At 39.0% G+C, this 26325-nt stretch overlaps 1 protein-coding gene and 1 long non-coding RNA gene across 3 annotated transcripts in view; one reads left to right on the top strand and one right to left on the bottom strand.

Moving 5' to 3' along the window:
* The window catches only part of Kank1 (KN motif and ankyrin repeat domains 1), a 198353-nt gene that overhangs the window by 74113 nt on the left and 97915 nt on the right, over positions 1–26325 (top strand). The gene's annotated exons all lie outside the window — the stretch shown is intronic.
* LOC125617894 lies at positions 24860–26318 on the bottom strand. Its single transcript, XR_007349025.1, has 2 exons — positions 26142–26318; positions 24860–25388 (listed from the first exon to the last, which is right to left on the bottom strand). It is a non-coding gene; the product is annotated as an uncharacterized LOC125617894 (long non-coding RNA).

Below are 26325 nucleotides of genomic sequence, written 5' to 3'. Positions count from 1 at the left end.
TGGGATGTGGGCCAGGAAAGGAGAAACAGCTGTCAAAGGCCCCTGCTGGGAAGGAGGTAGGATCCACACAACTCTGGGGTCCCACTCTGCAGATTCTGTAAACAAGCAGCTTCACTTAGGGGTGTTGAGAGTGTGCTTGCTAGATGTTTCCAGTTTTCAGGATGTTTCTTCATGAGCTCAGCTCGAGAAAGGTATAGGATCAGTTTTAGGAAAGCAGAATTATCTAGTTGCCTATGGAATGAGAAGTGACATTATGCTGTAACACACTTGGTATGTGTGTCTCTGTGCATTTGCATGCATGCTAGGGATTGAACACAGGGCTTTGTGTATGCCAGGCCAAGTGTCCTTCCACTGGGCTGCATCCCCAGCCCCACAAAAATCCTCTTGTTTCCAAACACCAAGGCAGCTGTCAGGCTGTGCACCTGTCCTGGGATAGGTTTTGCTCAGGAGTTAGGTACCATGGGAACATGGCATCATAATCAGTGGAGAAACAAAGAGTAATAGCTCTCAGTGTTTGTTTCTAAAAGCCTTTATTGAGGGCTGTGCTTTTTAGTCAGGTCAGCAAAATAAAAAGATGGTAGCGGTTTCCCAAGCAGTGAAACGAGAAGTTGAACTCCGTAAATGTTTTCCAAATCCCTTCTACCATTACATTTTCTGATACAACTCCATTGTATACTTAGCCTCCTCTCCATAACTGTCTTTACTAGGTAGTTTAGTGTGCCTCTATTTTATGATGATCTAAATATATTTTGCTTAGAGACTTTGCTTATTATAGGCAAAGTATACCAATAGTAGAAAATTAAAGATAAATTGAGAAATAAAAAAGACCTATTAAAAATGAGTAATTAGGGCTGGGGCTATAGCTCAGTGGCAGAGCACTTGCCTCGCATGTGTGAGGCACTGGGTTCGATCCTCAGCACCACAAAAAAAAAAAAAAACAAAAACAAAAAAAGGCATTCTGTCTATCTACAACTACAAAAAAAAAATTTTTTTAATGAGTAATCATACCACCATCAAATCACCTCTGTTAACACCCTTCCAGAGATTTTTATACATGTGTATGCTTAAATAAGATTTTTAAATACAAAAAATACAATGTGCTTTTGTCAACTGATAAGCTATAAACCTATCAATGTTAGTAGTTACTAGTGTATAATTATTAAAAGTTGTTGAAATTTTTATTTTAGGAATTTAGTGTGTTTAACAAATTCTCTTTGGATATGTGCATTAATGCATATCCTTCTAATTATTTTTGAAGATATTAGTTTTTTTTTCTCATATAATCAAGAAAGAGGTTTTAATATAGATAACTTGGAAGTCTTAAATAAATTTATAGTCTTCCCAGCAATATACAAGAGGTCTCTTTTTCCCATTCCCATTCCTTTCTTTACATTAGATGGTGGGATTAAAAATAAGAAATCCTTATGGAGTTTTCTGGACAGATGGACTCTTTTCATGTGCCATTTATATTTCCTCTGCAGTGAATTTTCTACTCATGCCCTTTGCCCATTTCTCTGGAGGCCTGTTTTCTATTTTTGTTTCAAATTTACAAGAGTGTTTTTATGTAAAAATATCTTTAAAAAACATTATTATTAACTTTTGGCTTTGAATCATGTATAGTGCTTTTGAATGTCTATAAATTTTAAATTTCAGGCAGTCAAGTCTTTTCCTTTATGATGCCCATGTAAATTAACTAGGAAGTAAAAGGCCTTGGAACCTGCACCCCAGCGTCTCTGCACACAGCAGAGTAGTCTTTTTGAGGTATGATTGCCTCTTGGCATACCCCTGTCTGAGCCTGGTCCTGGCATTCTCACCATGGCCTAAAGGCCCAGCAGCATCCGGCCATGCCTGTTTCCAACTCCACCTCTTGTCACTCACCCTTGAACACCCTGCTGCAGTCCTCTGGCCCCCTCTCAGGTCAGGGAACACACCAACCTCTTTCCTGCCTTATGATTCTGTAGGTGCTCTTCTTTTGCTTGGAACATGTAAGTGCACATGCACCCACACTTGTGGGTGCTCATACACGTTTCTTGTAGCTAACTCCTTAGGCAGGAGTGAGGATCCAAGCATGCTTCTTGGGGTCACTTGCTTCCCAATTCTCTAGCCCTGTGTCCTTGAGCAAATTTCTTTACCTGTTCTTCACCTGTAAAATTGGAATCATCATCATAATAGTACCTATCTCAGAATTTGTTGGGAGGATTAAGTAGGTTAATTCTTGGAGATCTCTTGGAAAACTACCCTGTGCACACAAGTGCACATCGGCACTTAGCTGTTGTCAGGTGGTTCATCTTATAGGCTGTAGCATAAGTTTCACCTCAGAGTGAATGTCATCCTAGCCAACTCTAGTCATTCACTGTGGTATTCTCTATCATAATGTCTTTTCTCCTGCTTCCCCCTCCAGCCTGTAACTCCAGAGCAGTAGGGACCATGCCATGGTAAGGCATCCTGGGGCTCGGCACTGACAGAAGGAATGAACCAGTAGCACATCCCCTCCAAAGACTCCATGGCGGTTAATGATTTTGTTTCACATTTTTGAGCATTTCATCTGTATGAACTTTAGCTGGAGATAGGATTTGAGATAGGAATCAAAATTGCTTTTTCCCCCCAAATGAGTAGCCAGTTGCAATTTTTGTTATTTCTTTTAAAAGACCCCCCACTCAAGTTACATCCTTGAGGATGGTGATTTTTATTTTTGTTTATTTTGTTTGTTTTTCTCTCCCTGGGCAGTCTTCTATGCTAAAAGTAAAAGGCAGAAGCTGTTCATAGACTTGAGTCAAACTTCTCATGAGCATGCTCCTCATGGTGCAGTGCCAAGAAAGATGATTCTGGGGTCCTCTGCCAGGGCCTACCTTCTAAGAGAAAGGAAAACAATGTCACTGACTTAGGGGCTTGTGCCATTATTTCAATGTCCAATGCTGCTAAACCTGATAGATATTTTAGAGTCTTGTTTTAGATAATTCTCTCTGCCATTTAAAAAATAAATCATTATGGGAAACTTTTGGGGCTGGGGATGTGGCTCAAGCGGTAATGAGCTTGCCTGGCATGCGCGGGGCGCTAGGTTCGATCCTCAGCACCACATAAAATAAAATAAAGATGTGTGTCCACCAAAAAACTGAAAAATTAAATATTAAAAAAAATCTCTCTCTCTCTCTTTAAAAAAAAATGGGAAACTTTAACATTTCAATGACTAAAGGACTTTCCCTAAACTGCCTCTTGTCACTAGATGTGGGACAAATTGACTCAGCAGACCATGTGTTCTGGATTTTTGGTTTGGAAAATATTGCTCATGATTCTTTTTTGTCTTAACTCTTTTAAAATTAAGATTAATGACAAAAGTAATACAGGCCCATTGTCACATATTCAAACAGGAAAACAAGTATACAGGAAAAATGTACTATAGTATCTTATCTTCTGACTGCTCGCACAACATTACCACTGCTGAGTTTATTGTGTACCCTTCCAGACCTTTTTTTCATGTTGATGGATATGTAGGACCTCCACACACACTCTCCTATCTCTATACTTGCCTGGTTTTTTGAACAGTGTCATAAACCCAGTTTCTTATACACGTCAATGGGCTGTTTTGAAAACACTTGAAGCCTTTGTTTCTTGGCTGGCAGAAGTCACCATTTCATGTTTTCCCAGGGCTTTAAAACACCAAACCCCATTTAGTTTCTGCAACTCATTGGATATGGTCTTCCAGAAGGCTGAGGCTCAGGCACATTCTGGAATGTGGCATAATCTGATAACGATTTCTGTCTCACTGCAGAGGAAGAACTGGGGACTTGGATGGGAAGCCAGCAAGTAGGAGAGGAGTGAATTCTTCTAAGTTCATGAGGGCAAACATTTAACTACAGTGTTCTCCCTGGGTTATTACAAGTAGTTTGATTTCCCAGGAAATGGGATGGGAGATAGGGTGCTGTCAGGTTATAAAATTATCCATAACTCTGCTCCCTGTGATTTTCTTCTGTTTTTCTTGCCCCACAAGAAGAGAAGTTTGGGGTGGATGAGGATAGAGCATGAAGTGACTCCCTGGCTGTGCCCTTCACAGTGGCTTTACAAAGTGTACAGTTGACTGCCCTGGGCTCTGATCTATGGCACTGCAGCCCAGAAAACTATAAGGTTGGCTGTAAGTGATGGGGGCTGTGGGCTTATGCAGAATTGCACTTGTTGGGTTTTTCACAGTGCCCATCTTATTACACTTGAGAGGCAAGTTTCATTGCATAAGGGGACAATTTACGGCAATGAGCTTATCTCCTTGTTTTAGCTCTTTATGTTTTTCTGCCTCTTAATAAAATGTGAAGTCACAAAGCAATTAAATAGTAGTGTAGTTTTCAGGCAGGAGGTGGAGAAAGGCTAACTAGGGGTAAAAGCTAACATGATTGACAGAGGCTGGTTGGAGATTTACATTGAGAATAACTCGTTCTTCAAAACTTTTTTCATTTTCTGGTGGAAATTATGGGGTAAATCATCGACCAGGAGGATGGATGATTAAAAATGTAGGAGTTATGATTTCTTTTTGACTTTGTAAGTCTCTAAATCCTCCACCTTAACATAGAGTTCTTGACTTCAATATGGGAACCAGCCCTTCTAAGGATTAAAGTGAACTAGAAATACTCTGAAATCTTAAATTGTTAATAAGGTCAAGATTGTTTAATTTTTATTGTGAAATATCTTGGATTGATAAATGAAATAGAGAATTCATATTTTTTTCATTCCCTAATTGCAGTTCTACAACTATAGACATTTTTTTGAATGTTGAATGGAGGTTTCAACTGTTTCTAGAATTTTTAAAAATAGCATTAATTTTCTTTTTGAGAAACTAGAGGTTGAACTCAAGCTTAGTGCATGCCAGGAGAGTGATATCTCTAGTAATTTAAAAATTTTAAAATGAGGAAAATTTTTTAAAAACTGAACATAAAAATCTGGAGAGTTCACATTCCCTGACCTTTCTCTTCCATTTTTCTGTGACATATAAATTAAATCCTTTTTGATTTAGCCACTTTGAATTATTGATGGCCTATTCCAATGAAAGTAATTGAAAAAAAAATGAAGACATAAAATGTTCACTTCGTCCTTTCTTGTTACAGAAACAATTGGATTTTAAGTTGTTTTGAAAAGCTGCCCTCTGAAATCGAAGTCCTTGTTTTTAATGATCCCACTGAAATAACCAGAACAAATTATATGGTTAACTAAGAATTAATTTACATGACTCAGAAAACAGAAGGCTAAAAGGAGATGCTTTTTGTGGGGTGATTCCTATGGGAAGGCCTAATGCCTTTGCAGGCACTCCCCAGCCCCAGATCAAACAAGCAAGTAGAACTACAATCCCAGGAATAAGCTGCAGCATTTGCAGCGTGATCCTGCTGCTCTTTAAGGTGTGCTTCTGTATAAGGTACTCATGAGAAGAGTTAGGATAAGAGAATAGGGGAAATGGTGACTTCCAGAGCTTGATGAAAGGGTGACAAGAAGCTTTTATAGCAAACCACTGAGTATTTCCTGAGTTCCCACCTGTGGTCTGGTGCACAGGCTTTGGATGCAGCTAGGGTTCAGTTTCTTCACCTGCAAAGGAGCGTACAAGAACTCCTTGAATTTGCATCCCTCTAGATTAGGCGTGGACAGAAAAGAAACAAAAGGCAGCCTGGGTTGACCAGGTCCCAGCCTTCTGACTGAGCTGAGCTAGGTGTTGTTCCTCAGGCAGTATCATTTTGCTGCTTTGGGGCCAGTGATGATTCACAGTCCCTGGTTTTTGAGTGTGTCTCCTTTTCTCCTGCTAACAGTCCTTCATCCAGAGTGCCTGCAACTAGATGCAGAAGATGCTCATCCATCTGTTGCTCCTGCCCTACTCGTTCCTTATAAAGTAACAACATAGAATTGGTACTTTGTTCTTGTCTAGACATTTTTAAAAAAATTGTTAGGTGAAATTTTTAAATTTTAAGTTGTAGATGGACACAATATCTTTATATTTATGTGGTGCTGAGGATCGAACACAGTGCCTCACACGTGCAAGGCACACACTCTACCACTGAACCCTAGCCCAATAAGGTGAAATTTATGTAACATAAAAACCATTTAAAAATTAAAAATTTAGTGGCATATTCACAATATCATGTAGCTGCCACCTCTGAGTAGTTTCAAAGTATTTTCATCATGAAAGAAAACCCTGTGCTCATTAAGTAGTAACCCCATACCCTCCTCTCCCAGCCCCAGAACAATCATGAATCTGCTTTTATTTTCCATGAATTTGAAAATTTGGGATATCATGTGTAAATGGTGTCTTATAACATGTGACCTTTTTTGCCCGGCTTCATTTATATTGTGTGTTTTTAAGGTTTATCTATGTTGTAGCATCAATCAACCTTTTTTTTTGGGGGGGGGCGTGGTTCGGATAGTATCCATTGTATAGATATACCACAATTTGTTTATTCATTATTTTTTTTAAATGGACATCTGGGGTTTTTTCCTCAACTTTTGTCTGTTCTGACTAATGGGTATTGGGCATTTTTGCCTTATTTTTGGTTGTTTTTAGTATAGATCTAGAGGTGTGCAGGGTCCTATGATAATTCTGTTCAGCTGTGAAAAACTGACACTTTTACATGGCAGCCAAATCATAAGATTGCAATTGCTGCATATCCTTGCCCAGACTTATTTTCCTTAAAAAAAAAAAATCTTGCTATAAACAACTTTATGACTATTTAGTAGTACTTCACTGTGATTTTGATTTGTATTTCCCTAGTGACTAATAATTATTGACCATGTTTTCAAGAGCTTACTGACCATTTGTATGTTTTCTTTGGAGAACTGTCTGTTCAAGTCCTTTGCCCATTTTTGCATTGGATTGTTTGCCTCTTTATGGTTGAGTTGTGGTACTTATATTTTGGATACTGGCCTTTTAACAGGTGATTTGAAAATACTTTCTCCCGTTTTTAAGGTTTTTCTTTTTCACTTTTTTTGATGACCTGTGGTGCACAAAAGTTTTTTATTTTGATGAAGTTCAAAAAAGTGATGTTTTCTTTTGTTGCTCATACTTTTTGGTGTTCATTGCCTAAAGTTATGAAGTTTTACTCCTCTGTTTCCTGCTAAGAGTTTTATTTTTTTATATTTAAGTTATTAATTCCAAGTTAGTTTTTCATATTCTCTGGGGGATAGGTCCAACTTCAGTCTTTTGCATGTGGATTTCAAGTTTTTCCAGCACCATTTGTTAAAGATATTATTTTCCCTCAATAAATGGCCTCTGCACCTTAATTTATAACCAATTGACAATATAAGGGAGACCATCTTTTCAAGAGCTTACTGACCATTTGTATGTTTCTTTGGAGAACTGTCTGTTCAAGTCCTTTGCCCATTTTTACATTTTATTTCTGGACATTCTATTCTATTCCATGGTCCATTGGTCTGTCCTTATGCCAGTGCCATGTTGTTTTGATCACTGCAGCTTTGTAGTAAGTTTTGATATTTGCAAGTGCAAAGACTCCAGTTTGCTCTTTTTATCCAGCATTGCTTTGATTATTTGGATTACTTGCAGTTCCATGTGAATTAAAGATAGTTTTGCTATTTCTGTGAAAAGGGCTGTTGGAATTTGGATAGGGAGTGCATTGAGTGTGCAGATGATTTGGGATAGTGTTGCCTTCTTAACAATTTTAAGGCTTCTGATTTATGAACATGAGATATTTTTCCATTGTTTAGGTCTTAATTTCTATCCACAATTTGTAATTTTCAGGAACAATTCTTTATTCTCCATGACATTTTTTCTTAGATATTTCATTCATAAAAAATAAATAGACTTGTTTTCTTGATTTTCTTTTCAGATTGTTCATGCCCAGTGGGTGAAAATACAGCTGCCTACAATTTTCACTTTCTAAAAAATAATTGCTATTTCTGGGAGTGTAGCTGAGTGGTAGACATGTATGAGGTCCTGGGGTTTGCCTACCGGAACCACATGCACATATACAAAATAATAATTTCTATTGGTTATTTTAAAAATTAGGGTAAGAACTTTACTATTCCTCCAAACATTCTTTGGAATGACCCCTGTTAGGTTTGACATTACATCCTTCCCTACATTTTCTGTCTTTTTTCAGCAATGCATCTAAACTTATTTCTCTTAAATGCTACAGAATATCCTATTGTTCCGAGGCACTATGCTTTTTAATTGACATTTAGTATTTTTAGTTTTTTCTACTATAAACAATAGAACAATTTATTCTTATACCTATACCAGTGTATACCTGTGTGAATATGTCTTTAAAGTATTAAGAATACCTAAGGCAAAAAAGTGCACATATTGCCTTTCAGTTTTTTTCCAAGGGGTGGAGGGATGGCTTAGTGGTAGAGCATTTGCCTAGAATATGGGTTCAATCCCCAGCAACACACACACACACACACACACACACACACACACAAACACAAACCCGAAACAATAACAAAAAAATTTTTTCAGAATTTGTGTTAAAATATACATATCAGAAGATTAACCAGCTTAGCCATTTTTTCCACAAACAGTTCAGTGAGGTTAAGACCACACTATTGTGCAACCAATCTCAAAACTTTCATCTTCAAAAAAAAAAAAAGTGCTACACTTCTTATCATTCCCCTCTCCTGTGGGAGCCATTCTACTTTCTGTTCCTATGATTTTGACAACTTGAGGTACTCACATAACTAGAATCATACAATATTTATCTTTTTGTGACTGGCTTACTTTACTTAGCACAATGGCTTCATGGTTCATCCATGTTGTAACATGTCAGAATCTCATTCCTTTTTAAGGCTGAATAATAATAGTTCATGGTACCATGTATTACCTTTTGATGAACAGTAAGAGATCTTTTTTTCCCCTTGCCTTTTTAAAGTGCATGTTTACTTGTAGTTATATCTTAAGAGCATTACATTGAGTCTTTAAGTGCTTGGAAAAAAGAAAGGTATGCCTAACTCCTTATTTCCATGCAGTGTGGTAACATATATAATTAAGTAGAATGTATTCAATGAAATCCTTTCGGGCATGTGGACAAGCTGTGTAAACAGGATATTTTTAAATGCATGTTGGTCTAACTTCACATTGTTAGGTGAAGAAGCAACTGTCGGCACGTATGTGCTTTTTGGGCTCCTTTTCCTTCTTGCCTTTCATACACCCCACACCACTTCTTCTTTCATTATCCCTCCACCCATTGCTGGCAGTCACTCTTAAATAGTTTTGGATTTTATGCCAACAAATCTTTTGCTTGTTGACAGATTCTCTGAGAACCGAGTGTTCCCTTCACTGGCACCATCTAAGAAAGACCAGATAGAGAATGTGTCCACATGTTTTGAAGATAGACTTTGTTTTGTTCAGGGCTAGCTGAAAAGTTCAGCTGCACTCAGGGTAGAGCATGCTCATTTCTTAGCAGGGTCACTGTGAGTCTCAATTCTTCGTATGGTTATTCATAGTTAACAAAGTTAAAATAAGAAAGATACTTTTTTGTACAGTGCCCAAGAAAAGAAAGCAAAATGGAAGTGACAGGCAAGAGTAATGGTACTTGCTTTCTTTCTCCATCAGGTTTTCACATTTTTTTATTTTGAAAGACTGTTAGAGAAAAGTTTGAAAGTTAGTACAGAGTTCACAGGTATACCACCCAGTTTCCCTTATGTTAACATTTATATAACCATAGTACAATTACCAAAATCATGCTGTTTCTAAACGTCATACTAATTGAGCCTTACATCTGGTCCTTTGCTACCACTCCTCTCCTGTTCCTGGATCCAGTCCACATTGCATTTAGGCCTTCCGACTCATTAAACCCTGACAATTTGTGTCAGTTTCTCAGTAATTTCTTCTCTTTCACGGTCTCTATACTTTTGAACAGTACTGGTTAGTTATTTTGTGGGATGGCTCTAGATTTAGGGTTGTCTGATGTTTCCTAATGTTGACTTTGGGGTTCGTGTTTTGATAAGAATACCACAAAGGTGATGTTGTATCTTTTCCACAGCTTCGTAAAACGGGTTGCTAGATGTCCATTTTTGTTGTTAGTGGTGCTTTGTAACCTTGTCACTTGATTCAGATAGGGTCTCCTGGATTTCTTCTCACTAAAGTGACAATTATTCCCTATGTAATTAATTAATAACTTTGGAAAGATACTTTTTAATTCTGTGCAAATATCCTATCTCTCCTCAAACTATCACCTATGGGATTTATCATTTCTTAGACTGTTTATTCCCTACAATAATTATCACAATGCTGTTTGCCCAATAGTGATTTATATCTGCCTCTTTCCTTATACATTTGTTAATTTTAATTCTTCTGTAAGGAAGAGCTTTCCTTTTTCATCTGTCCATCATGCATTTACTTACATTGTTGCGAACTTGTAGGTAGTTATTTTATGCTATGAGTTTATAACCAATAGTATCATTTTCTTGCTTGATTGTTTCAGCTTTGGCCATTGGAAGCTCCTCCAGGCGAGCTCTGAAGCCCTTCTGATGTGTTCCTACCCTTTTTCAAGCACTTCCTTACTTTGAGGCCTTTCCACATGTTCTAGCCTTGTCTTGTATTTTCCTTGCCCTACCCTTAGCACCTACTACTACTCCTAGGAGTCTTGGGCCCTTTATTGGGCAGCAATGTTTATAAACCATGTCTGGGTGCTAGGTGCGAACGTTGTACCTGGGGTATCTTTTTATCTTTTATCTTTCATCAGTCCATCCCTGAGAACATGGGTGCAGCAGGTCTGAAACTTGGGTCTTGACATTTCTAGGTAGTAAGTCATGTTGATGTAAAGCCATTTCAGTCAGATCACTTAAGGCAGATTTTTAAAAATCAATGCACAAGGAAAGAGGAAAGCCTTGTACTTTGATTATAAATGCAATGGAATGGCTTGTTTTTGTGAAAATATACCTTTACAGTGAAAGGCTAGTATTAACATCCAAGCATCCTTAACATTCCTATAATGACCTTTCATGAATTTTTTTTTAAACACTCATTTTTTTTTTTTTTTAGCCCATTCTGTACTTTAAGGAAATAAAGAATTTTAGATTAGTTATAGGTATTCCTTAACATGTTTACATTGGGATGTTTTATTCAATATCTAAATACAGATTGATCATCCTGGAATAAACTAACTTGAGTTTTACTTAGAACTTTTAGTAAATTAATTTCTTCTTATTGTTTTATCTGTGAAGTCATACAGAGTATACTGATAAAATATTTTTATGACTTATAAGCCTTGGAGATCTAGTGTAATTTCTCTTGATGCTTTTTCATCCTTTCAAAATGGATCTTGCTTAGATAGCTTCCACCATGACCCATTTTTTTCCAGTACTTGAGATATGTAGAGATCTATCATTTGGACATTTAGTATTTCTTTACTGTAAACAGTTCTTACACTAATCATCAGCTTATTTATCTTTTCCTAGTTCTAGGACAGAATAATATGTATTTAGATTATATTATTAAAAGAATAATGCATTATTTTCTCTCTTAAAAAATCTAAAATTATTTTGAACTTACATGTTTGGTGTTTTGTCTTTCTAGGGTTTTTAGGTTCAATAAGTCATGGTTAGAGAGTAGTGTAGTGTGTTAATTGCTCTTCATTTCAACAAGAGTTTCTCATCTTATAGAATCTTAACTTTGGGGTAACCATTCATAGATCCATTAGTGTCTAAAGCAAAAGTTACAGCTCATATTCCAAGCACCTAACAAGTAGTTGTGATTATTCTGGTTCTTTACTTCATCTCTTTGCTGGAGACTTGGAAATAATAATGATTCTGTGATAAAACTGTTTATTGAATGGGCATTGTGTGCCAGACATCATTTTGGGCATTTTGCAAATAACCATCCCTCTTCCTTGAGACCAGTGAATATGGACATGAGGGAAGATAATCTCTCTAACATGGAAACCATGGCTTTCCTTCAAACTGAATATGGTTTATCTCTAGAACTTTCTTTCTATAAGTAGAAACTCATGGCTTTGAGCTGGTGGAATTTTGAGTGAGCAGAAAAAGCACTAAACAGTGTGTGGATTGTGAACACAGGTTGATACTAACTACCTTGACCTGTAGTGCAAATGTCCCTGACTTCACTCTTTTCCAAAGTCATGCTGTACAGAGTTGGGATGTGGGAAGCCAGCAAAATGGGCTATTTGGGAACTTTCCTGGGATAAATAAAAAGCCCTACTCGAGCTCCACTTTCCATTTGTCTTTCCTAAATTTCTAATGTGTGGGCCTTTGTGTGGGACTTATGATAGAGGACTTTTTTGGAAGAAGGAGGTTTTGAACAAAGGAGGAGGTTAGATTGTCACCTGGCATATAATTAAAAACCTGTGTTGCAGGTTCTGCAAAAGTGGGGTCATAGGTGTTGGCCTTAAGATATAAGAAGGCTTTGCTCTGATAGATGATTGGGGACTTAAAAGAATTATCCTGCTGGTAGAGTCTGAAAGTTTCCTTCTTAGGTTCAGAAGGGACAGAGTGGAGATCACAAACACAACAAGCACATGACTTAAACACTAAAAGAAACTTTTTGACTAATGGGTTTGAATGTAAAAGCTTCGTGTGAATTTCATGTTAGTTATCCTTAGAAATATGAGATGGAAAACTAATTGTCCGTGCTTTGTATTTACTATTATGCCTCTGAAGTAGGTAATACTCCCACCTAGTTAAAATTTATTTTTCAGATAAAGTTCTTGTCGATGTACTCACAAGTTGTGAAGAAACAGCTGTGTTGGTAAGGAGCAATTAGTCCCAGCCTGTGGTTTTTTTTTTTTTTTTGTGTTATGAAGTGTCTTATTACCACCTGGTGTCTTAAATCATACTAAGAAAGTGACAACAAAGAAAAACCTGCTTTAATTGAACATGTGCCATTTATAGACTCTTAAAGATGCCGGGGGTGGGGACACGCTGAAGTCAAATACATTGTGAAATGGGAGATGCCTCTCTTCATTAGTTTCACTGTTTTAGAACATCTTAATCTCTTGACCCAGAACAATGAGAAATTCGGGGGTTCATGGGGGAAGGAGGGAGAATTCTGCCTTTCCCACTAGTGCAGGTGCTACAAGGAGAAGTACCTCAACAGTGCTGGAGGATGGAAGGACAGAAACTGTTTTCCCCACATCCCTGCTTTCGTTCTCATCCTTTCCTTTTTATTTGTACTCACTCACTGAATCCGTTGCTCCTAACAAAATCTGGGGTGCAGAGCTCAGCGCTGAGGGTAGACTTCATAGGACTTGCTTGTGGTTTCAGATGAGGCCCATTTCAAAGCAGATATAGGACGTCAAGTAAGTCTTCTCAACTTCTGTTTTTAAGAGTTTGGATTTAAAACAGTGCTACACTGAAGTGGGTGGGAGCCACTGGTCAGCAGAGACATTAGGGTTTTGGGGGGATGGTTTTGTTTTGGACTGGGGATTGAACTCAAGGGTGCTTTACCACTAAGCTACACCCCCAGTGTCTTTATTATTTTTATTTTGAGATATGGTCTCTCTCACTAAATTCCTGAGTCTGGCCTTAAATTTGTCTCAGCCTCTCAATTCTCTGAGATTATAGGTGTGTATCACCATGCCCAGAACCATCAGAGATGTTTTTGATTTGTGAGACAGAGTACTCTGGCTCTGTATTAAATGTAGGAGAATTTAAAATGTGTGTCACATGATATTGTGAATGTAAGCTAAAGATACTTGATTAACGTCAAGTTGATCTTCATAACTCCAAATTGCCTTATAAATGTGTACCCAGAAATTCTTTGTTTATTTTGTTTATTTTTTCCATGTAGCATTGTTTTATCTAAATATTTTCATAAATGGGCAGAAATCACATAAAGGTCATTTTTACCAAGAATGCAATCTTCTGTTAAATTGATATAAGGTTTCTTTCTAAGCTGTCCCCTAATGTTGGATATTGTTGTTTCTAGCTTTTCCCTATTATAAGTACTAAGGGGTAGAAAGAGCTGTCTTTGCTGTGGCAGTTGTCGAGCCTCTGCTTGGTGTCCCATGCATGATGCCTGTGCTGCTGTGGTGACATGAAGGTGGAGAGCTGGAGAAAACTGCAAGAGCCAGCCGCATGCCTCCTTTGGAGGTGACAGTTGATTCTGGTCTTGGAGCATTAGTACTTGTAAGAAGGGCAGATACTAGAGAATGGGACTCCTAGTAGCTGAGTGAGAATTTCAGGGTATTATAGCTGGAGTGTATGGTCCATCTGCTAAAGAAACTGAAATAGATTTCATCCAAAAAATATTCTGCTGTATGAGTGTGTCCTAAATGTCTTAGGGAATGTACTACATGCGTATGATTAAAATGTGTTGTCAAAGGTGTGTGTTTAAAAATCATGTTACTGGAGGCTTAGCTCTTCCTATTTGTGAGTCACTTCTCAATTTTCCCTAACAGTGATTCTGTAGACCATTCTTATGAGGGAAGCTCACTAATTTCCAAGTGTTGAAAGAGAAGAATTGAAGAATGCCGTTTTCCATAAAATATTGGAAGTCATCGGATTATACATACAGATAAACTCTAGCTCTTAGTTATTCATGCGTGCATCAAGCATTTCAGAGGTGATTATGATGTGCTCGATGGTCCAGTGCTAGAATAGATGACCCCACCCCCTAAAGGAAAGATGGATTAACTGAGGAAAGAACCAAAACGGACAACCCCAACAGTAAAAACAAAACCTCAACAAAATGTGAAGCTCTTTGAAGTTATGCACAGCTTGCTATGGCATGGGGAAGAGGCATCCAAAATATGGGGCATCAGGGAGGGCTTTCTGAAGGAGGAAGAGACTGTATTCATCTTAAAAGAAAGAGTGATCATGGACAAAGGCTCAGAATGGTAAGAGACTATTTATTAAACAGGAAGAAAATATGAAGAATATATACATATTGTTTCATGTGAACTCTTCTGTGCAGCTGAAGAGGCAAGGAGAACCTAAATAATGAATAACTTGAATGGCATGCTATGATAAAATTCTGAGTTAAAAAAAAAAAAAAGTAGGCAGCATAATCAGATTTACCTCCAAGAAGTGAGCAGGACGGTCTAAGGTAGAGAAGTTGAAGAGTGCAGGGAAAGAAGGGGATAGAGGGGGAGCATCATCACTGGCCCACTCTCTGCCCCAGTGCTTTGGAATATGGGAAAGGAACGACTTAGTCAAAAGAGCCACAGTGCCTAGAATAGTCTGCAAATGTGGTTTACAAGTAAAGGAGTACCTAATGAGAATTATTTATTGTTTGGGCAGTGAGCAGCGTGGGAGAGAGAAACCGTGATGAGCTGTCTGGTCTCTGTGTGCCAGATGGCATTTGAGGGCAATGCTGGATCTGTGCTGTCGCTGGGCCCTGTGCTCTGACTCCCTTCTCATTAGAGTAGGTGGTGGCCAAACAATTTCTGTCACACTCTAAATTCTGGTTTTCCTATTCAGCCAATTGTATAAAATTAACATTGGCATCTAAGATTTTGAATATATAATATATGAATTTTTTAATGCCCTTTCTTCAAAACTTTTTTTTTTCTTTTTTTAACTTTTTTGGCAGTGGTGTTGGGGATTGAACCCAGGGCCGTGTACATGCTAAGCAAGTGCTCTACCACTGAGCTATATCCCCAACTGACACATAAATTTTTAAACATTTCAAAGGTGTTTAACCCATAGCTTTTGTATGACAACGGCAGCTGAAAAGGACTAGAATTAGCAAGTTTCTAAAGCATATTCATCTACTCAACAAATACATGTCGAGGACCTGCTGTATACCAGCTTCTTACTTCTGTGGAAATAGAGGGGGCAGGGACCCAGAGACACTGAAGGATACAAAGTCCCTGCCTTGAGGGAGTTCGTCCTCTAGAGGATCTGAATGAGATAAAGAAAGCTGGCTACTGAGTTGGCCACTCACATTTTTAAGTATCGTTATGACCAAAGAAAACCTTGGGTTGGCACTCCAAGTCTAATTTCTGTGTGTCCCGTGTGTCATTCTTTAAAACACCACCTTGGACTGATCACCTGTACAATGACATTCCCTTTCACCTTCCTGAATTCCTTTGTGTGCTCTTGGGTCATTCAGAGTGGCAGTAAGGTTAGCTGTGGCATGTCCTAATCCACTTGAAAACAGATGGTTATGCCTGCTAAACACAGGTTCCCTTGGTACCTCTCCTGTGGGCTTGTTGGTTCTTGTGCAGATTCTTGCTTCCACACAGTCCCGGGATCAGCTGCACATACTTGCACACATGCCTCACCCTGGTCCAGGGATGGTATTTACCCAGCTCAGAGGCGTAGTTCTAGAAAAATTTGCTTCCAGAACTATAAGAATCATAGTTGCTTCCCTTCCTTGTTTGGGAGGCAATATTATGCTGGAGTGGCAAGGATTGTAAGCAAGGGAAGACACTGGAATAGATGTGTTGAAATTGGGTTGAGCTCTTGGAAGCCCTTAGCCATAATTTCTCATGTTCCTGGTACCCTTACCCGGTTGCCTGTATTGTAACATTTGGCTTTTTTCTTTTGATAATCTGTGTGTGTGATTTGTACAATACCTTGGAATATTTGAGGAGAAAGAAGATGAAACTTTCAGGATTATAATAATATTGACTTCATTTGATGTATATCACATTCCAGTAAAGTATTCACTAATATTTTACTTTAGTCTTTTATCAATATTTTTGTATTCTAAGACCTAAAAGAAAAAAACAAAATTTCAATATGGTATGTAGAATAATGTCATTGTTTTAGACATGTGAGATGAAGATGGTTAACTCTAGGGCATTTGAACGTGGGACCTGTTGAGGCAGTTGAAGTTTGAAGGTGGGCTGTATTGCAGTCTTGACTTAAGGGACAGCGTAGTCATCGCCTAGGCCCATTGGGCCAGTCTGTCTTTCATCAAGCCAACGGGATAAACAAAATCAAGAACTTGTTCACAAAGACCGTCAGTTATTAGGGAGTGGCTGAAGAACCACACCTGAGAAGCCACCTAGATGAAGCCAGCTCGTAAAGTTACTTAAGAGCCTCCACCCCAGTTGATGGTCCAGATTGTATCCAAGGGAGGTGAACTAAGCCAGTGTTAAGACTCTGAGTGGGATAAGGCAGTGGCGATATGCATAATAGATGCATTCATGCACATTGTCAGTGCAGCATTCTCTTGGATGGAAGCATGGGAAATAACACCCGGGCCTGTACTCACGCCTCTTGTTGGCTCTCAGGGTCACTGCTGGCCGCCACCTCTGTCCCTTGCCCAGTTACCCATTGGAACTTGAGCCCTTATAAGAGTAGTGAAAATCCTCATGTTCTGAGAACCCAAGGGGAGGAACTCTATGCCCTTAACCCCTCAGAAAGCTGGTGAAGGTGGAGAGAGAGACTGAGGTCACAAATAGCAGTTGGATTCGACTAGTAAAATTCACCATAAAAAAAAAATTATTAAACTGATACTTATTGTGGTGTTGTTATGATGTCACTATACTATTTTAATTTAGAAAGCATTTAATAAGTTTATGAATTACACGTTGAATGAATTTGTAAATTCTTCAGAGATTACTTAAACTCAATTGCTGGCTGCCTCAGTCCATTTAACATAGATTTGGTAGACACTGATCCTTCCAACTTATTCTGCCTTTTAATCAATTAGTGCTTCTTGTTTACTTAGTGAACTTCATTAAAATTTAAGAAAGCTTATAAATTCCAGTTTAACTTTAAAGGAAAGGTATCTTATTTTATATCCTAGTTTAGAACTATGGTAAAATTAATTTTCATCAGACCACTGGTTAGCAGGTCTTTTATATTTATTTGTTAAAGAAAATTAAAATATTTTCAAATTACTTCTAAACTCTACCACTATAATATAACAGAATTTATCATTTTTACATTTTTAGTTTACATTTTATTTATGTGGTTTAAGTTTTATTTAGAATACTGCTTTTACTTGTCAGGGTTTTCCACTCATTCATGAATACTTTATAATTATAAGTTATATTCAACCAAATTAAGGTACCATAATCTATGAACCATCTTTCTAATATTAAAAATGTACCTTGTGTCTGTTTCTTTACTACTTTAGATATCACTGCAGTAAAATTTTCAGGTCATACTAATTTGTTCCTTGGGATATATTCATAGGAATAATGGAGTCACAGGAATGAATGTGTTTTAGTGTTGTTAAATACTTTATATTTATCAAAATTCTTTAAGCCTTTTAGCAAATGATGAATAGAGTGAAGAAAACTAGTTCTAAGGGTTGGAGATGGCTCTGATAGAAGTGATGATGGTGTACAACAAAATGAAATGAAATGTTGGTTGAGCTCTGAGTTTTAATTTTTTAAAAAATTTTTAATGGAATTTAAACACTTCTGTCCCCCAAGAAGACACAGCAGTGTCCACTGTTGGTTTAATGCAGCAGCCGGTTTGATGAAGCATAGTTACCTGCTTAGGTATGTGAAGTGATGTCCAAGCCCCTGGAGAGATGGTGGAACCATCAGCAGCTTTCCTGGTCTTAAGCATCATTCAGAAATCCTGGCAGATAAGAGAGGGATTGTCTATTGCAGACAGAATGGCTAGCCTCGGAAAGCTGGGAGTGTAAGTTGAGACAGTATTTCTGGCTTGCGGTATGTGTGAACTGGGTATCTTTGGGACTTGCTTTCATGATTTAGACCCACAGGCAGAAGTCAGATTTGTAGTCTTTCTCATTTTTTTTTTTCCTGGAAATTACAGCTAAGCAAAGGGAAAGAGGCCCAATACATAAGACCACTGTTTACAAAACGACTAACTTCCTCCCAGCGCCCATGGGAGGGGGCAGCAGTGGTATTCCTGTTTGCTGGTTTTGTGGGGTTATTTTTAATCTTTGTCTCTAAAAGGTCTTCTGTGACCTGTGCTCCCTTGCTTTGTGACTCTGGCTAGAACATCATCAGGTGGCCATCTCACTGTCTGCTAGCCCTGCCTCCAGCCCCCATGTCTAAAGGGAAGGTGGCCTGGCATGCTGGTGGGTTTTGGCCTTCAGAGGTGTCATTGTCAGCTGACTGAATTCCATTAGCTAGTACTGGGGCCAGTCTCCAACCTTCTATTAAAAATAACAGGCAAGCTAAGAAGTCTTTTAGTAAGTCTCAGACCATTTTCACTGAACAACGGTGACTCATTAGGCCAGGTTCCTCACTGACTCTGTGGCTTAGTTTCTGATTTATAAAACTGGGTAGTTGGACTTTATCTCCAAGACTATGTCTAGAGCATAGATAAGAAGAAAAGGGGTTGCCTCAAGTGACAACTGAACGTGGAATAAAAACCACGAGACCCTGGTCTCCTGTCTTACTCTTCAAATGCATCTTCCTTGGGCCTTGCAAGGAAGGCCCGTTCCACACAAAGAAGCCGCAGAGGACATTATGTTCCATGTCACTCTCAAAATAATCTGTCTCGTTACATAGGAGTGTGTCTAAAATTCACAACCCTGGACACTAATTACCTGACCTTTAGATGATACTGTTGCTCATTTTCCTAGGCCTTTTCGATCATTTATCTTCCCTATAATTTTTCAGTTTTCATTGTCACCTTAACCATCTAACTCTGCATAAACCTGAACCTGTAAAACACAATGTTTTAAAATAAGATCTTCTTTTATTTGCTTAATGTACATACACAATACCCAGAGTATCTGCTCCAGCAACCCACCCACTTCCTACACTATCCTTTGCCATAGGAAGCTATCACTTGTTTTGTGCTTTGGGCAGTTCTGAAGAAAATGGACGGAGCCATGTGTTGGCGGCTCTTGGGTGTAGGAATGAGAATGTGATTTTTTTGCAATCTGTATTTTTTTTCTAATATCTAATTACTGGAGATAAGAAACTTCAATGCAAAGTCTGAGATGTCCCAGTGATGAACTCTCCCTGGGAGTCATTATCTAAACATGGATTGAAAGCAGTTGAGCAGGACATAGGCCTCACTTCTTAGATAAGAATGGTGTGCACTGCAATGGAGATAAGCTAGCCCATATCAGCCTGTTTTTCAGGGAGAGCCTTCAGGGTTTCTGTATTGTTCTCTCCATGCCTGTTGCTCATAAGTTTATGTTCTGCCTTCAGACGAGCCTTTATATTGAGATAGAAAAAAAGTAATATAAAAAAGCTTTGTAAATTGTAATATATTGGTCAGCTACCTAGGAGTGACAGAGTGTAGAAATAAAGAGACAGATTGGGTTTGTGGGATGAGGAGTAAAGAAACTATCCCGTCAGTTGAAGAAGCAGGAGAAATTTAAGCCCCACATCTTAGGAGGCCACATTGGAAGGAGAAGAGACGACAGCAGTTATAAATGAGTTCTTTGATGGAGGCACTGGTTTGAGCCCCAGTTTAGATCATCAACAGCCCTTTTAATGGAGAGTTTGCAAGTAGAGACAAATCCTCAGAGTCGAATGAGACAGGGATCACCATTGCCTTGCATAAAACTACATCCATATCCATGATCAAGATCCCAAAAGGAGCATCATCTATGCAGCAAATATCATTAATGTCTTATTTGGGTACACCCAATCTTGTTTCAGTTAAAACAAACAAACAAAAAAACACAAACATTTAAAATCAGACAAAGATACTAGGACAGAGGGAAAGTAGTACAAAGGAGGAGTGTGGAGCAAAGATGGAGATAGTGGGTATTGGGGGAGGGCTTGGAAACATGCAGGAAGAGGTTACTCATTCAATTCCATGCTCCTTCAAAGCCAAGGCAAATGAGGAATTGTGACCAGATATAGGCTACTAACCCAGGAAAAGCACAAGCTCTCAGCATACAGGGACAAGCGGGCCCTGCTGCAACAGCATACTGACGGGGAGTGTGGCTGTGTAGTCGCTGCTGGAGGCAGCAGAGCTTCAGTCCTTTGGAGAAATGAACCTTGCTGGTACACTCCAATGTGCTCATTTTTGAAGTTTTGCTAATTCCTAAGTAGAATAATCCATAGATTGCAAACTTTATTACTTTATTTCTCATATCAATCTACAGGGTGCATTACTTCAAATGAAATTAAAAATCGGGTGCTCAGGCTTCCCAAACTCTTCAGGATATAGCCCCATGAGCCCTTAAGTTGTAAAGAGGGCAGTACTCACTAGATGGCAGCATCGACAGCCTTTTGGGAAGCTGCATGTGATCTTGACTCTTAAATACAAAACTAAAAGGAAGAAAACCATCAAATGCAGCACACAGAATTCCATCTCTACACCCCCCAGGAAGGGGTATTCTATCTCCTCCTCCCCTTAAGTCGACCAGGGAGAAGGTGCCACCCAGCAGCTGCAGGCCTCTCTAGAGGACCTGAGGGTCTCTCTCCACAGGAAGTGACTGTCAGCAGTGCTCATGGTCATGCCAGCAGCTGCGGGGTTTCTGGCCACTTTCTTTATTCCTTTCTCTTTGAACTTGGAGACCAGAGCAAGAGCTACTGGGATCTTTCAGGAACCAGCTGTGTTGATAATTCTTAGAGCCTGGGTGTCTGCTCACTTATCACCTCTAGCCTGAAAGCAACCCCACCTCTTAGGAAATGAGGTGGTTTTCCCAATTTATGTAAAATCTTTTCCTCATTTTCATATTTGAGGAGAGATTATGAAACAGACCCGCTTTGAAATAAAAAGCTCCAAATTGTTTTAACTTCAGAACTTCCTCACACTGAGAATAAAAACTTCCTCTTGCTGAGGACCGATGCCAAGGGAATGAAGGCCGGCTTTCTGATTAACACAGCCTAACCAAATCGACATATGTAGATCGCTTGGCTTGTTTACTCCTATAAACTGTGACTGCTTTTGTGGGATGTTTGATCAAACTGCCTGAAGTTCATTTTTTCTCTTTCTGTTTGGCCTGTTTCTTGTGTGGGCCAGCAGACAAATCCACCAGTGCAGGGTCCCTGGGCTAGGATGCTGGTAGCAATTACAAAGTTTTTCAGTTTTTTTAAAAATAAGAATTACAGTATTTTAAGACCATAATGGTATTAAATTAATGGTATTTGGTTGAATTTTAGGGTGTTTAAAGTGTGTCTTGGGTAGCACTTGAAAGTCCTGGAAAGGTGGGTCCCTGTCCTAATCCTAGTGGCAGTTTCTCAGCAGTAGTGCTGCTGGTGCTTTAGTAGGACAGACCCCCACCCCCCCACCCCCTTGTGAGGAGCTGTCCTGTGTGTCACAGGGTAGTTGCGTCCTTGGCCTTTGTCCATTAAATGTCAGAAAGGCGCTCAGACATGACTCCCCAATACTGCCCACAGGTTTCTGTGTGCCTCCTGGGAGGGGGATTGCCTGATGTTAAGAACTGCAGGACTTAGAGGTTTTGGTGTGAAAAATGAGGCTGTGGAATTTAGTGGAACAGTCTTTTTTTAAATTTTATTTTATTTATATATTTTTAAAAATAACAATCATAGCCTATCTCCTCAAATTTCTACTGTTTGTGTTTAAATATTCTGAGTGTGGTTAATTCTATACAAATACAGCCTTTACTTAGTACAAAATTGTGCATGTTTGATTTTATGGTTTACTTTTTATATAGCCCTTTTTAGTCAGCTTTTTCACTGCTGTGACTAAAGGACCTGACCAGAACAACTGCAGAGGAGAAAGAGTTTATTTGGGGGCTTATGTTTTCAGAGGTCTCAGTCCATAGAAGATCAGCTCCATTCCTCAGGGCTCGAGGTGAGGCTGAACATCATGGCAGGAGAGTGTGGTGGAGGGAAGCAGCTCACATGGTGATCAGAGAGCAGAGATACTCCACTGGACAGATACGAATATATACCCAAAGCCATGCCCCAATCCTAGCCTACTCCAGCCACATCTAACCTCTTCAGTTACCACTCAGTTAATCTCTATCAGGGGATTACACCACTGATTGGATTAAGACTCTCATAACCCAATCATTTCTCCTCTAAACTTTCTTGCATTGTCTTATCCGTGAGATTTTGAGGGGACATCTTTCATCTAAAACATAATACAGCCCTAACATGTACTTTTCCTCATACTCCTTGTTGTCTCTTTACCTGATGCAGCCTGTTGGGGTGCTTCATTATGCTTAAATAATGTTCTTTGAGGGGCAGAGGTTGTAGCTCATTGGTTGAGCACTTGCTTTGCCTCGCATGCATGAGGCACTGGGTTCCATCCTTAGCACCACATAAAAAAAATAATTAAAGATATTGTGTCCATCTAGAACTAAAAAATATTTTTAAAAATGTTCTTTCAAAGCAATGAATTATAGTATCATTTTCTTTTATTGCATTTTAATTGAAACTGTTACTAGATACACAAGGGTGGAATTAGTCTTTGCTGCTTTAGTCCCTCTGGCATCCTACACGCTTCCTTTTCTCGCCTCCCGTGAAAGTTTCGTGGAGTGGAGCCTGGGATGGCTTGCACATCACATGCTGTTCGTTTCTTAATTGTGCTAGTTGAGGAATGAAATAATCTCATTACCTCTCTCAAATTTTTTTCTTATTGATTAAACTATAAAAAGTCCTTGGGTTAGAATTTAGGATTCCTATTTTTTTCTCTTGGTGCTTAGTCCAAGGCCAGTCAGTCCTGTAGCACATCCTCTAGGGAAAGACTTGATTGATGGTGGGTTCTCAGTTCACTGTTCCTGCTTGATCTTTGCATTGGCGCAGTTAATACCTGCTTCTGGTATAGGTTAAGTCACCAATATGTCCATGACCTTAGGAACAAATTTATATATTTCCCTTGATGTCTAACAGTAGAAAACAGTGGGAGAGGAGATATCAAGTGGCACCTGACCTAACTAAAGACTCGTGTGGAACGGAAGAGAAAATAGAGAACACAGCTGCTGAGTCCAGGTGGAAAATGGTGACCTACTTCTGATCCTCTGTGTGCCAACATCTATAGGCAATGCCAACTGATGCACATGTTCAGCACCTCAGTGGATGCCAGTTGCCTGCCCAGACAAGCCCCATCTGGCATAAGAGCTTAAGAAAGACTTCAATGTTAGGGATTAGCAGGGACCTCTCTGCAGCTGTCATACCAGTGTCACCTCCCCAACCCAGCATCAGCCTCGAACCACACCCCGACCCATGTTCAATAAAGAAATGTTTAGTGCTTCCGTGGTTCAGTCCATAAGGTGGAATTCTTAGGTTTAGGCAAACTTAGGAACTTGTTTGGGTTACTAGGTTTTTAAATTTCATCCAGTCTCTAGAACTACCTCATGGTAAGGATATCCATGAGGACAAAAGTGAGGTCATGTTTGGTAGTCAGTCATTTAGTGATGTCTTTGGCTATAGTTGCTCTGTCAGCTCATGTCTGGAGCAACTTGAACTAAAGACGGCAGATCTTGTCCTGAATGTTGGACTAGACATTTGAATCACTAATTAAGTTATTATCAAACTGCATAATCCAAATCTTTAAATAATTGATAAGACCTTAATTTTGTCACTTAAGCTGACATTTAATCTAAAAGCTACTTGTCTTTACACCCTGTAAAAGAAATATTTGGTTTATACTTAATTCCTACAAATTTTCAACACTGAGATTTTTAAATGCTTCCCATCATCCATCCCTCCATCGAAGCTTTCTCAAGTGCCCTATACAAAACATTCAATATCAATCAAGACAGTAATTATATAGTGTGACACAGAGTCTCAGTGCCTTTCCACAGCAAACACTAATTCCTCACTCACATTTCTTGTGCATTGTGGGTCAGCCACAGCTCTGCTCATTGTCGACCTCTGTGTGTTGATGGAGCAGCTTCTATTTGCATCATGGCCATGGAGAATAAGGTGAAGTTCCATACATGCTCTTAAAACTTCTTCCTACAATCACACTTCGACCATTTCAGAAAAAAGAATCATGGTACTTCAACCGTCTCTAAAGTTATTTTACCTTGTCCAGTTCTTTTGTCTATTTGTTTTACAACTGACACTTGTTGGCATTTATTTTTCAAAACCAGACATTTCTTTTGTCTTCAGAAGATAAATGGACAGTGTCCACCTAAAACTTAAGAATAAATATTTTTTTAAAAAAAGATAAATTGGAATCAGAAAAAGGTCAGAGAAGAAATGAGAAGTAGCACACATCTAATAGTCTAGGTTTCATTTCCTTTATTTTCTCAAGATCACCAGCCTTTGTTCAAGGGGGTTTATCTGTTTAGTCTGAGAAGTTATTACCTTTGCTCTCAAGCCAAAGTAGTTTGGGGACCCTGAAGTTATGTTCTGTTTAATCTCAAAGCCAGCCAGGCAGGCAGAGCCCAGTGTCACCTTTACAGCTGCTAGATGGTGATAAGGAGCCAGCTACTCCTCTTTCATCTGGCTGTTGGGGGAGGCACAAGCCAAAGGGGCTGGTAGGAAGAATGACTTCCTGATGCAGTTTTCCCACCGTTCACTTAGGCAGATAGGCTGACGCCCTGCACCTATCTTCCTTGGCAGAGACTCAGATCAGCAGGCCAGTTCCTGACACCTACGTGCATACACTTCAAGTTGCTTGTTCCGCTTTCCTCTTTCCTGCTCGAGTTTCTCACAGGAGTAGGCTCCATTTCAGATTTATCACTTCTGTAAAGAAGAAAACACGTATTTATAGAGTAGACTATCTTCTGGAGAGACAGTGTGGGCAGACTGAAGCATGGAATGAATTCTGGCTGTCGGTCAACAATATTTATGGAGCTACCTTCCGGATGCCACGCTTATTGTGGGCAATTATCAAAGAAATAAGCATGGCCCACCTGTCCCCTACTGTAACCCACCCAAAGCACATGGCATCGACCTGAAGATCATTTCTAATACACTGCCCATGGAATTCAGCTTCCTTTGAGCAAACAACTGTATTCCAAAGTGTAAAATAACAGATTTGGATCTTGTGTCATATAAAAACCATGCATTTGTTAAGAATAAATTTTTAAAGTCAAGAAGCATGTTATCTCATAGTCAGAATATTTATAAGGACATAGTTCTTTCAAAGAATGCATTTGAAAAAAATCACTTGTAGGCACCCAGCTTGCTGCTTAACATATACAGTGGGCATCCATGAAGTTGTTTTTGTTTTGTTTCTAATGACAGTGAATGTTAGAATTTGGTTTAAAAACAAACAAACAAACAAACAAACAAAACCAAAAAACTCCAGCCTCATTATCCAAATTGGTCATGGGGAAGTCATGCTTCAGTTCAGTAAGAAGGTCTTGCCTCCTGGGTGGGGGCAGTCATTTCTTCTCCTGTGCTGGACATCTAGTGTCTGCCCTGAGGTAAAACTGCCTCCACCCTGTTATCCCAAGCACAATTTATGGCTCCTAGTGGTTTGAACAAACTTACCTGCCACCTTAAGAGAAGAGGAGAGAATTATTGACCAAAGTTTGCTCATCCAGATACCTTATGACTGAAGAAAATACTGCTTTTCAAATGTGGACTTAACCTTTTCTGAACTTAAATTCACTATCTGTTGGTAAAAATCCACAGCGCTTAAAGGAGGAAAAATGGCCAAAACTAAATGCAACAC

Source organism: Marmota marmota, unplaced genomic scaffold (genome assembly GCF_001458135.2).
Source record: "Marmota marmota marmota unplaced genomic scaffold, marMar, whole genome shotgun sequence".
Classification (NCBI taxonomy): Eukaryota; Metazoa; Chordata; class Mammalia; order Rodentia; family Sciuridae; genus Marmota; species Marmota marmota.
This window is presented reverse-complemented; position numbering and strand designations above follow the sequence as displayed.